This window comes from Anolis carolinensis, chromosome 5, assembly GCF_035594765.1.
Source record: "Anolis carolinensis isolate JA03-04 chromosome 5, rAnoCar3.1.pri, whole genome shotgun sequence".
Classification (NCBI taxonomy): domain Eukaryota; kingdom Metazoa; phylum Chordata; class Lepidosauria; order Squamata; family Dactyloidae; genus Anolis; species Anolis carolinensis.
This window is the reverse complement of record NC_085845.1, coordinates 194,501,923-194,514,811: the sequence shown is the minus strand read 5'-3', so window position 1 is coordinate 194,514,811 and position 12,889 is coordinate 194,501,923. Positions and strand designations below refer to the sequence as shown.

Sequence of the window (12,889 nt, the reverse complement as noted above, 5' to 3'; positions counted from 1 at the left end):
GCATGTTTTCGAACTGCTACCGTGTTTCCCCGAAAATAAGACAGTGTCTTATATTAATTTTTGCTCCCAAAGATGTGCTAGGTCTTATTTTCAGGGGATGTCTTATTTTTCCATGAAGAAGAATTCACATTTATTGTTGTACAGTAATTGTCATCACAAACCAGCATAACCAGACAAACTGAATCCTATCAAGAATTTCTTGTTACTACCATTATTTCCGTGTACAACACTCTATGGTACGTACATTTACCAAACTTGCATGCTCTGGTATTCTGTTTGGCGGGCATGCTTCCAAACACAAACGGTGCTAGGTCTTACTTTCGGGGGAGGCCTTATATTTAGCAATTCAGCAAAACCTCTACTAGGTCTTATTTTCTGAGGATGTCTTATTTTAGGGGAAACAGGGTAGGTTGGCAGGAGCTGGGGCTAACAGCGGGCGCTCACTCCGCTCCCGGGATTTGAACCTGGGGAAGTTCAGCAGTTCAGCGCTTTAACACACTGTGCCACCAGTGCAGGAGTTAAGATACTCCTTGCAAAAGTGGAGAGAAGCTGTTTTGTTGTCTTAGCTGGAGATTGGTTCTCGTCTCCCTTTCCTCCCGGCGGGCCCTTGCGAAAACTGCAAATCCCACCCTGGCCCAAACCCGCCTGCGCCTTTAAGTGCCGGGCGCGGAGGGGAGGGCGCTGAGTGACGCCAGGGCCGGAGAGGAGGAGGAGCCCCATCCCGGGCTGAAGTCGCGGCGAAAGAAAGAAGGAGAGGCTCCTCTGCTCACACACCTGTCCGCACCTTCTCTTCCTGGCACCGGTTGGAGCCTCTTTCAACCTTTGCAAAGTTGGAGATCAGGGCTGATCCGGAGGAGGCCGGACTCGGGAGGGGCTTGGGATCGTTTGCTGGCCCTGAGACCCCCTTTCTTGCCCCGGATTAGTCCCACCCGACGCCCCTGGAAGCCGGAGGAGAGGAGACCCCTTCTTCTTCCCCAACCGGTGAGACAGACTTCTTTTCCTTCAGCGCTTGGCGCATATATTCCACACTTTAAGTAGACTTAATGAAGTTCGACACCACTTCAGCTGCCCTGACTCAATGCTCCCGCATCTTGGAAGTTATAGTTTTACAAAGAGGGCTGGTGCCTCAACAAACTGCAACTCCCGCAGTTACAGTGGCGTCAAACTGCATTCATTCTTCAGGATGGATGCACTTAAAAAGTAGGGATTGCAAACTTTCTCCCTCCTGGTTATATGGTCATGTTCCAGAAAAATTTTCTCCTTATGTTTTGCCCACATCTATGGCAAGCATTCTCAGGGGTTGTGAGGTTTGTTGGAAACTAGGCAAGTGGGATGTATATACAGTAGAGTCTCGCTTATCCAACATTCGCTTATCCAACGTTCTGGATTATCCAATGCATTTTTGTAGTCAATGTTTTCAATACATCGTGATATTTTGGTGCTAAATTCGTAAATACAGTAATTACTACATAGCATTACTGTGTGTTGAACTACTTTTTCTGTCAAAGTGAGACTCTGATAAGTGAGACTCTACTGTATCTGTGGAAGGTCCAGGGTGGGAGAAAGAGCTCTTGTCTCTTTGTGGCCAAGTGTGAATGTTGCAATTGATCACCTTGATTAGCACTGAATAGCCTTTCAGTTTCAAGGTCTGGCAGCCTAGTGCCTGGGTGGATCCTTTCTTGGGAGGCATTAGCTGGCCCTGATGGTTTCTTGTCTGGAATTCTTCTGTTTTTTGAGTGTTGTTCTTTATTTACTGTCTTGATTTTAGATTTTGATTTCACTTATACAGGACTCGCTTATCCAAGCTTCTGGATTATCCAAGCCATTTTTGTAGTCAATGTTTTCAATATATCATGATATTTTGGTGCAAAATTCGTAAATACAGTAATTACTACATAGCATTACTGTGTATTGAACTACTTTTTTCTGTCCAATTTGTTGTATAACATGATATTTTGGTGCTTAATTTGTGAAATCATAACCTACTTTGATGTTTAATAGGCTTTTCATTAATCTCTCCTTATTATCCAACATATTCGCTTATCCAAGGTTCTGCCGGCCCATTTAGCTTGGATAAGTGAGACTCTACTGTACTGGTAGCCAGATTTTGTTCATTTTCATAATTTTCTCCTTTCTGTTGAAATGGTCCACATGCATATGGTTTTGAATAGCTTCTCTGTGTAGCCTAACAGGATGGTTGCTAGAGTGATCCAGCACTTCTGTGTTCTCCAATAATACCATAAAATGGCCAAAATCTGGCTACTAATATTAAAAAAACTCTAAACTCAGGGGAAAACAGGGCAATTCCAGACAAGAAACAATCAGGGTCAGCTAACACCTCCCAACAAAGGATTCCCCAGGCAGGAAGCAGCCTGGCTTTGAAGCTGCAAGGCCATTCAGTGCTAATCAAGATGGCCAATTGAAACATTCACACTTGGCCTCAAACAGACAAGAGTTTTTTCTCCCACCCTGGCCCTTTGACAGATACTGTATATAAACTCCACTTGCCTAGTTTCTAACAGACCTCACAACCTCTGAGGATGCCTGCCATAGATGTGGGTGAAACGTCAGGAGAGGATGCTGCTGGAACATGGCCATAAATCCTGGAAAACTCACAACCACCCGGTGATTCTTGCCATGACAGTCTTCGACAACACATTTTTTTCTGGAATATTTATATATGGGAACATTTCATACCTGCTTACTCAGATGCACTGGGCTATGTGAAGTCCATCCTTCTTAATCACTACTTGGGTTAGTTATTTTTCTGAAACACATGTTCTGCAATGCTGGCTGAAGGATTCTGTGCTTTGCAGTCCACAATGTGACATTTCCAAATCATGTTCTAAAGTTTGTGAGTAATATGTTGATTTATAAAGTGCACTTTTAGAAACTTTCTGTCTGTCTGTCTTGTAGTCCAAAGGTGCATCTACATTGTAGAATTAGTGCAAGTTTGGCACCACTTTAAATGTCACAACTCAATGCTATGGAGTTTTATAAGGTTTTTTTGCTTTCTCTTTGGCAAAGGCCTTGTAAAACTCCCAACTCCCAGGATTCCATAGCATTGAACCAAGGCAGTTAAAGTGGCGTCAAACAGCATTACTTCTGTAGTGTAGATGCCCCCTTAGGACACTGAGAATATGTTTAAATAATACTGGATGTGCCCTCTCATTTTAGACTAAATCCATATGACTAATCAGACTCAGAGAGCTTTGAAATGGAGCTCAGTGTGCCGGTGTTGTGGTGTCCATCAGGCTGGATAAATTTAATCAGAGACCTGATATTATGCATGTTTATTCGGGAGCAAACCTGGATTTGGTGGAACTGAATTCAGTGTGGATGCAGTTACGCCCATCTTTGCTTGGGAGTAAACTGCTGAACCTGGTGCCTGAGTAATCAGAAGATTAAGTCATCTTCTTTGGCACATTTGTAGGATCAAGCTCTTTCAAAACTATTACAGCCACGATGCAACAAACTCCTTGGCTAATTCCATGTGCTCCAGGAGGCTTTGGGCTTGTCTTTCTTGAACAGTAGCTCTCCTGCCTACTTGTTGTTGTTGTGTACCTTCAAGACATTTCTGACTTTTAGCCACCCAAAGGCCAACTATCTTCAGGCTTTCTTGGAAAGATTTGTTCAAAGAGTTTTCTGTTGTCTTCTTCTGAGGCTGGGAGAGCGTGACTTACCCAAAGGTCACCCAGTGAGTTTCCATGGCTGAATGAATGGGGATTCGGACAGGGGATTTGCATTTTATTTTAGGGTAAAACTGATGTTCCAATTAAAACCTGAAATTCTACTGATGGGATCTACTAAAGCACTGCTTCCTGATCGATGGATCCCGACCCCAAATGGGGTCCCATAAGAGAAAATAGGGGACACGAAAAATTTGGCAACAATAACAGATTTCTCAATGCCACCCATTTACACAAATCTGTGCCAATGTGCAGTGTTTACAGTGGACCCTGAAGAAAACGCTTGAGCTCTATGTACTTAATAAAAAGGGAAATTTAGTCTGTTCAACAAACTTTGCAAATGCTGATATATTACACTATGTAACACGATTTTTGTTCTTATAAATGTCATTTCCTAATTGGTTCCATCATAAAAACATGGGAAAGTTTATTAAACTTTAAAAACTTAATTTTTGTGGGACATCCTGCAACACATTTTGCTATAGTTTTTCAATGAGTATCTCATCAAGTCTCAACCAATTCAACATACATAGTTTGTGGCAGTTATACTCCAAAACAAAGTTTCTGGAGTATAACAACTACTTTCAAAGTAAGTACCATACAATTAAACGGGAAATAACACTTTCAAAACAGGAACTGGTTTTTTTTCAAATTTTGTTACACAGTGCTATTAGTAAATGATTGATATTTTAATACCTAATTTATTTACCTGTATACCTAGGTTATGTAACAATTTGTCAGTTGGAATGGGAAATGTTTCAGAAACCCCCAAAGTAAAATTTAAAGTAAGATTTTAAGACTTGGCCCTAAACACTCATCTGCCTAAATATGCTAAAGGCACCAAATCACATCTGATCTTGGAAGCCAAGCAGAGTCAATCCTGGTTAGTAATTGGATGGGACATCATGAATGAATACTAGGCTCGGTAGGAAGGAACTGGTAAAACCACCTCTGAGTATTCCTTGCCTTGGAAAACTATAAAATTTGTGGGGTCACCACCATATATTCATTGGCACTTTGAAGGCATGTGCATATACACATATCCTTGTACACTTACCGTGTTTCCCCGAAAATAAGACAGTGTCTTATATTAATTTTTGTTCCCAAAGATGTGTCTTATTTTCAGGGGATGTCTTATTTTTCAATGAAGAAGAATTTACATTTATTGTTGAACAAAAAAATGAACATTTATTATATCCTGTACAGTAGTTGTCATCACAAACCAGCATAACCAGGCAAACTGTGAATCCTATCAAGAATTTCTTGTTACTACCATTATTTCCATGTACAACTGGTATGTACATTAACAATCCTGCATGCTCTAGTGTTCTGTTTGGCAGGCGCTGGGCATGCTTCCAAACAAAAACTTTGCTAGGTCTTACTTTCGGGGGAGGCCTTATATTTAGCAATTCAGCAAAACTTCTACTAGGTCTTATTTTTCGGGGATGTCTTATTTTCGGAGAAACAGGGTAGATTCTCTTTTTCTGTTGTATTTGCCTTTTCTCGACTACTTGGAATACAAAATAGTTCACAAGGAGATTAGAAAAACACAATATAGCACAACTAGCTTTATGTTACACAAATGTTATTATGAGTGAAACGGATTATCTTATTGAAACTGCGATTGAAATTAAAAACAAATTAAAAGCACATCAGTAGAGGAGGAAAACAGAAAAAAAGTACAATGCATCCCATTAGTCCCTTGATTTATTTATGTGACATTCCCTCTTTCTTCTGGCCTGGGACTAAAGGCAGAAACTAAACAATGTACGCTGAAACTGGTTTGATCCCAAGGTGTTTTTTAAATTAAACAAACTGTTCTTTTGAAAACAAAAAAGTACAATTGTGTATATATGTACATCAAAACATAGTAAAAAAGATACGAGCGTTACACAGCCTATTAAAAATATCTTTGTGGTGCAATAACTTAAAAGCAGAAGGCCTGCTCAAACAAAAATGTATTTATTGTACTATCCTTGATGCTTGTAACTACATAGGATACGTTCCTATGGAAATAGAAAACTGTGGATGATAGTGAACCCTATTGAAATGAATGACTTTCGCTGGAGTTAGCATGGAGCTTTATTAGAGGTCCTAGAAAATTCATAGAAAGGATACCTCAATCATCATCCATCATTATAGGTCATCTAGGCATTTCAAGAAATATAACATGGAATTTCCTGGAGCCTTTTCTGCACCCTCACAAAACATCACTGCAAAGATCTTAAGAACTTTTTAATGTTCTGGAGACCGATTTCCTCTCATTGGCCACGGAAACCCACTGGGTGATCTTCAGCAGTTTGCACAATCTCAACCCTAAAAAATACCATGATAGTTGAGCCTTAGGATTTCCATTAGCTGGAAATGAAAGTTTACAATTTGAAAGTGGATACAGCACTTTGGATTTGCCCCTCTTTTTTGTTGACACCCATCTTACCCAATTTTAAACTGCAAACTTCTTGGAGCAGAGAGCGTGCATCTACACCATAGAATTAATGTGGTTTAACACTTAATTTAACTGCTATGGCTCAATGCTATGGAGTCTTGAAAATTGTGTTTTGATGAGGCACCACCATTCTCTGTCAAAGAAGGCTAAAAACCTTATGAAACGGCTAAAGACCTTATGAATCTACATCTACACCATAGAATTAATGTGGTTTAACACTTAATTTAACTGCTATGGCTCAATGCTATGGAGTCTTGAAAATTGTGTTTTGATGAGGCACCACCATTCTCTGTCAAAGAAGGCTAAAAACCTTATGAAACGGCTAAAGACCTTATGAATCTACATCTACACCATAGAATTAATGTGGTTTAACACTTAATTTAACTGCTATGACTCAATGCTATGGAGTCTTGAAAATTGTGTTTTGATGAGGCACCACCATTCTCTGTCAAAGAAGGCTAAAGACCTTATGAAACGGCTAAAGACCTTATGAATAACATTGAGTCATTGCAGTGAAACTGTTGCAAAACTGCATTAATTCTACAATTTAGATCAAGCATGGGCAAACTTTGGCCCTCCAGGTGTTTTGGACTGCAACTCCCACCATTCCTAACAGCCTACTGGCTGTTAGGAATGGTGAGAGTTGCAATCCAAAACACCTGGAGGGCCAAAGTTTGCTCATGCCTGGTTTACATGTACCTACGAGTTTCTTTTTCCGATCTTTACCAGCACCATTTGGTAAGTGTATTCATGCCCCATAGGTTTGTAGTTGGGCATGGTAGGAACCGAACTAGGTGGGCCTCTAGTTTGATCCAGAAGGGATAAATAACGTCACGTCCTCATGCTTCAACCTTGAGGATTATAACTTTAAAATATGTGGACAGTTATCTACAGAAAGAGCTGTAGTTGAAATAGGCATTTTCTATTTGATGTTCTCACTCCCCACCCAATTCCCTCCTTGCTGCAGGGGGCAGAAAAGGAAATGAAGAGTGTTTTTTTCCCCTTCATCTTGGTGCTTAGCTCCTAAAAACAATTATTTCTTTGTGTCCTATTGATTTCGCTGGTGGCTCAACCGGCAGCCTTGAAACCCTACACGTGGTAAATCTTCTTTGCGGGATAGGAGTGGGCTGGGGCAATGTAATAATGACCCTACTGTGTGCGTACTAGTCTTTGCTGCCTGGCCGATCATCCTTTTTGCCTTGTGTAACCTTTGCCGTGCTTGGGAGCATGCTTGCCTTCTTTGTTGGGGTGCTACACATTTATGGAAAACGGGGAAATGAAACCAGAGTAGATGGAAGTTGATTGGCTCTGTTTATAGTTCATTTCTGCATCTATTATCATCACCATCATCATCATCATTATCATCACCACATATATGATATCCACCTCTCCTCAAGGTTTCAGGCAAGATACAACATATGTAGCTAAAATATTTCAGAGTTCGGGTTTTTTAAATCTTTTGAAATACAGTATAGTCTCACTTATCCAAGCTAAACGGGTTGGCAGAACCTTGGATAAGCTAATATCTTGAATAATAAGGAGGGATTAAGGAAAAGCCTATTAAACATCAAATTAGGTTATGATTTTACAAATTAAGCACCAAAACATCATGTTATAAAACAAATTTGACAGAAAAAGTAGTTCAAATTACTGTGTAGTAATTACTGTATTTATGAACTTAGCACCAAAATATCACGATGTATTGAAAACATTGACTACAAAAATGCATTGGATAATCCAGAACGTAGGATAAGTGAGTGTTGGATAAATGAGACTCTACTGTACCTATATTTGCGCGCATATATATATATATACTAGCTGTGCCCGGCCATGCATTGCTGTGGTGAAGTCTGATGGTATGGGAAATAAAGTATTGAGGAATTGGTGGTAGTTAAGGTAAATGGTAAAGGTTTTCCCCTGACATTAAGTCCATTATAAATGGGTTATATAGCTGTGTGGAAGGGCCTTGAGTCTACACTGCCATATAATCCAGTTAAAATAAGATAATCTGTGGAAGAGGCCTAAGTGAGGCCTAACTCTGCCTGTCCCCTGGGCTGAGTGGGTTGCAAGGAGACCAAGTGGGCAGAGCTTAGCCTTCTAACTGACAGCAACTGGATAAACAGTTATTCCTCTCCCTCTAGGACTTTATTTTTCTTTTTGTTGTATGAACGTAGAGGCATGGATGAGGGGTTGTGCTGCTAAGTTTAGTGTTTCTGGGATGTGTAGCTTTGTTGTTTTGTCCTAGGCCGAAATTTCATTACCCTTTTATATATATAGATATATTGAAAGTGGGACCCAAGTCTAAAACAAAATGCATTTATGTTTCATGTAAACTTTTACACAAATATCCTGAAGGTAATGTTGTACAGTATTCTTAATAATTTTGTGCATGAAACAAAGTTTGTGTGCATTCAACCATCAAAAAGCGAAAGTATCACCCTCTCAGCTGCCCATGTGGACAATTTTAGATTTCGAAATTCCAGATAAGGGATTCTCAATTTATATTTGTATTTTGACCATGACATGAGAAGATATAACCAATTAGAAAATACAAGAATGTTTGAGATATCTTGGAGATGGGACCCATGTCTAAATGTGAAATTAACTTAAACTTCATATATTATATGAATAGACTGAAGGACATTTTATACAATATTTTTAATACTTTTGTGCATGGAATAAAATATTTATACACTGAACCATCCAAAAGCAAGGGTGTCACTATGTCAGACACCCAATTTTGGATTTTGGACCATTCCAGGATTCCGGATACTGAATGTTCAAAATGTAGTTTGGTGCAGCTTTTTTCAGTTCTCAAAATGATTCACATACATTGATTAGTAATCTCTACTGGCAGCCACTTAGCAGAGAGTTGAAGCAGTATACAAATAAAACAAATAACCCAGCACTTCATAACATGAATTTTAAAAAAAGGCTTCACCACCAGAAAAAATGTAAGCAAAGAGATACAACTTACAAAATGGTTCACGTACAGGAAGTTGAGCCAATAGACAAATAAAACAATGTTGCCCAACACATCATGCCATTAGTTTTTGGGAAAAGGCTTCAATACCATTTGAAGATAAAGAGAGACAGCTTCTTAACCGCTCCAAATGGCTCCTATACATCACATTGGTAATCTATATAGTAATCATGGAATACAGGTCCAGTACTATCATCTAATCCTATAGTTGAAAGAGATCTCGTGGGCCATTCAGTCCAACCCTTTTTCTGCCAAGAAGCAGGAAAATCGTATTCAAAGCACCCTGACAGATGGCCGTCCAGCCTCTGCTTAAAAGCCTCCAAAGAAGGAGCCTCCACCACACTCCAGGGCAGAGAGTTCCTCTGCTGAACAGCTCTCACAGTTAGGAAGTTCTTCCTATGTTCAGGCGGAATTTCCTTTCCTGTAGTATTAATATGGTAATTTACCATTACTGTCAGAGGATATGTTATGTGTCCCACTATTGAAAGAGAAGCGATTGTTGAGGACTTGACTCTGTGTTTCTTCAATAATGGAACCACTATTTTGGAAAATATGCTTTGTTAACAATTTTTACAGACTGGTAGCAAGGGTGACTTGTTTCCTTGAGCTTTTAATGAATTTTAATGCAACTCTATAATGTTATTTCTTCCCCTGCTTTATTTATACTTCTACAGAACTGAAGGATGTTTGTTTTTGGGTGATTTTATGATGCTTTGAGCTTTATTGTTCTGTTTGGATACTATCACAAGTCCTTGCTGGGCGAAGGGTTGATTTATAAATATGAGCCTCCAGTGGCTCAGTGTATTAAAGCGCTGAGCTGCTGAACTTGCAGACCGAAAGGTCCCAGGTTCAAACCCGGGGGGTGGAGTGATCGCCTGCTGTTAGCTCCAGCTTCTGCCCACCTAGCAGTTCGAAAACATGCCAATGTGAGTAGATCAATAGGTACTGCTCTGGCAGGAAGGTAACGGCGTTCCATGTAGTCATGCCGGCCACATGACCTTGGAGGTGTCTACGGACAACGCCAGCTCTTTGGCTTAGAAATGGAGATGAGCACCAACCCCCAGAATCAGACATGACTCGACTTAATGTCAGGGGAAACCTTTACCTTTACCTTAATACAAAATCCTCAAGATTATCCTTGACATCCTACTTCTATTTTCTATGTATTGTTTTGAAAACTGGATGGTAAAGAAAGCTGATTTTGGCTCCTTTGAAGATTCTATAGATACTGTAGACTGTTAAGAAGATAAATTAATGGTTCTTAAAGTAAAACTGAGCCCGATTTCTCCCTAGAAGTCCAGGTCACCAAACATATATTACAGCACACTTACCTTCTTTGTATAGGTGCCACTCTTCTTGATCACACATTTATTGAAAAGGCGAAATGATACTAGGATAGATAGTGGTCAATCTGCTGTCTGTCAGTACTGTAGTTGTTTTCTCCATCCGATATACATTGTTACAGTTGGGTATCCTGTTTACAAAATGCGTGTGACTGGAAATCTTTTGGAGTTCAATTTTTGAAATACCGATATTTGCATGTGCATATAATGTGATATCCCGGGGATGAGACCCAAGTTTGAAAGGTGAGGTGTCCAATCTCAGCCACCCATGGGGACAATTTTGGAATTCCAGATAAGGGATACTCAACCTGTATTGTACTTTGTCCATGTCATGAGAAGACGTGACTAGTTAGAAAAGACTGTCATGCTTGCTAAGGAGGAAGGCATGAGGACAAAAGGAAGGCTGCATTCCAGATGAATGGACTCAGGCTGGATATAATCTAGTTTTGAATCTGCATTCAGAAACTGGATTTTAAGGCAGTGTAGATCCAGCCAACCTTGTGGAAGCCACAGCCCTGAGCTTGCACGACCTAAGTAGGGCTGTTGATAACAGGGATGCTTAGATGTCTCTCACTTTTGTTTGTTCTTGTTGTCATTGGGAGGATTGTCATAAATCAAAGCGAACTTGACAACACTTAACAACAGCAAAACATACATTTAATGCAGAATGGGTTGTGTGTTGCAAGCTGCATGATTTGAATACTTATACATAGCATTGAGCCATGGCAATTAAATTGGCGCCAAACTGCATTAATTCTACAGTGTAGATGCACCCTTACCAGGGTAAAAATGCCAAAAACAGTGCATTCCCCCATGTTTGAAAATAAGCAAACTGAAAGGATGGGATATTGAGATGTATAAAGGGATATCTGCTGTTGATAGGCTTATAGTACAAAGATCAACCCTTTTGCGTGCTCTTTTTAAAAAGAAAACTCTTACTTGTTGGTTTTACAAAGTAACTTGGGTCATATACACTGCCATATAATCTAGTTTGAGAATGCAGATTAACTGGGCCTGGGCTGTGGCGCAGGCTGGAGAGCAGCTGCAATGAATCACTGCAATGAATCACTCTGACCAGGAGGTCATGAGTTCGAGACCGCTCGGAGCCTATATTTGTTTGTCTTTGTTCTATGTTAAAAGGCATTGAATGTTTGCCTATATGTGTAATGTGATCCGCCCTGAGTCCCCTTCGGGGTGAGAAGGGCGGAATATAAATGCTGTAAATAAATAAATAAACTGCATTGAAATGGATTATACTGCAGCCTAGACTCCTAAAATCCAGTTCAATGCAATTCAGTCTGTATTATATGAGTCTACACTGACCATTATCATGCAATTCAGACTAGATTATATGGCAGTGTAGATGGGACCTTGTAGCTGCTATTCACTATTAAGCATAAGGTTCAAGTCCCATATCAACAGGGGATATATTCCTAGTTTTTGTATGGGAACTGCAGATAATAGCAAACCCTACTGAAATGAAGGACTGCTGGGCCAAAAAATAACAAAATGTCATGCTGCAAGACCAAGAAAATGTCCAGAGATGGATGTGGATAAATGAAACTGTGGATAACGGAGTTGTATTGAACTCATTACTGTATTGAAAAAGCTTTCAGCTGTGGAATCAGTTTGTTTAGAAGATAGGGAACCCCACTTTTTCCAAAGTTTTAACACAGGATGGATGACCAATCTTGGGGTGCTTTAGGTGTGTATTCCTGGATGACAGGAGGTTGAACTAGATGGGACTTCTAGTCCTTTCCCAACTTTCTGATTCTGAAACAGTCATCTGTTGTGAGCACTTCTAGGTTTTTTTTTATGGAACAAGGCATAGATTGACTGTTTGCTTGCTTGCCCAGCTGATTTAATATTTAACTCCCAACAAGGTGCCTGGATCCGTGTTTGGTACGTTAAAATACTGTGCACAAAGGGAGCTTTTGGGGAGTGAAATTTCTGGTAATCCCCTTAGCTGGAGAATGTTATTCTTACTCACGTTCTTTGCATATCATTTTTTAAAAAAATCATACCACTAATGACAACTGTGTATGGACGCATGTATCCATTAACTCTCTTTCCCTGTTCAGTCCAACCTTTTTCTTGGAATTGCTTTGGGCAAAAGAGGCTTAACTCCTGGTGCACCAGAATGTTAAAAGCACTAATCTGTGGACCAGCAAAAGCACAGCTTTGTGTGATCTTGGCAAGGGTTATAGTTCCAATTCTGCATTTCCTGAATGATGCAACATGGCATTGGGGATGAATAGGGCAGTATTAGGGAGCACAGCGATTGTGCTTGACCCTCTCTATACCAGTTTAGTTCAGAGGCTGGAAATGTTGCTTTTGGACTATTTAGTTATCGTGTCAGAAGGAAACCAAGGGTAAAAGTTGTAATGTATTTGAAAACACAAAGTTAAAACAACAACAACAACAACAA

At 39.9% G+C, this 12,889-nt stretch overlaps 1 protein-coding gene across 2 annotated transcripts in view; it reads left to right on the top strand.

Moving 5' to 3' along the window:
• Positions 1-695: 695 nt before the first annotated feature.
• Positions 696-12,889, top strand: part of proser2 (proline and serine rich 2) — a 53,211-nt gene continuing 41,017 nt past the window's right edge. Inside the window, exon 1 of one of the 2 annotated variants that reach the window (XM_008110325.2) lies at positions 696-981. The gene's annotated coding sequence lies outside the window, so the exon portion shown is untranslated. The remainder of the gene's footprint in view (positions 982-12,889) is intronic. The other variant, XM_003220783.3, reaches the window with a different exon arrangement.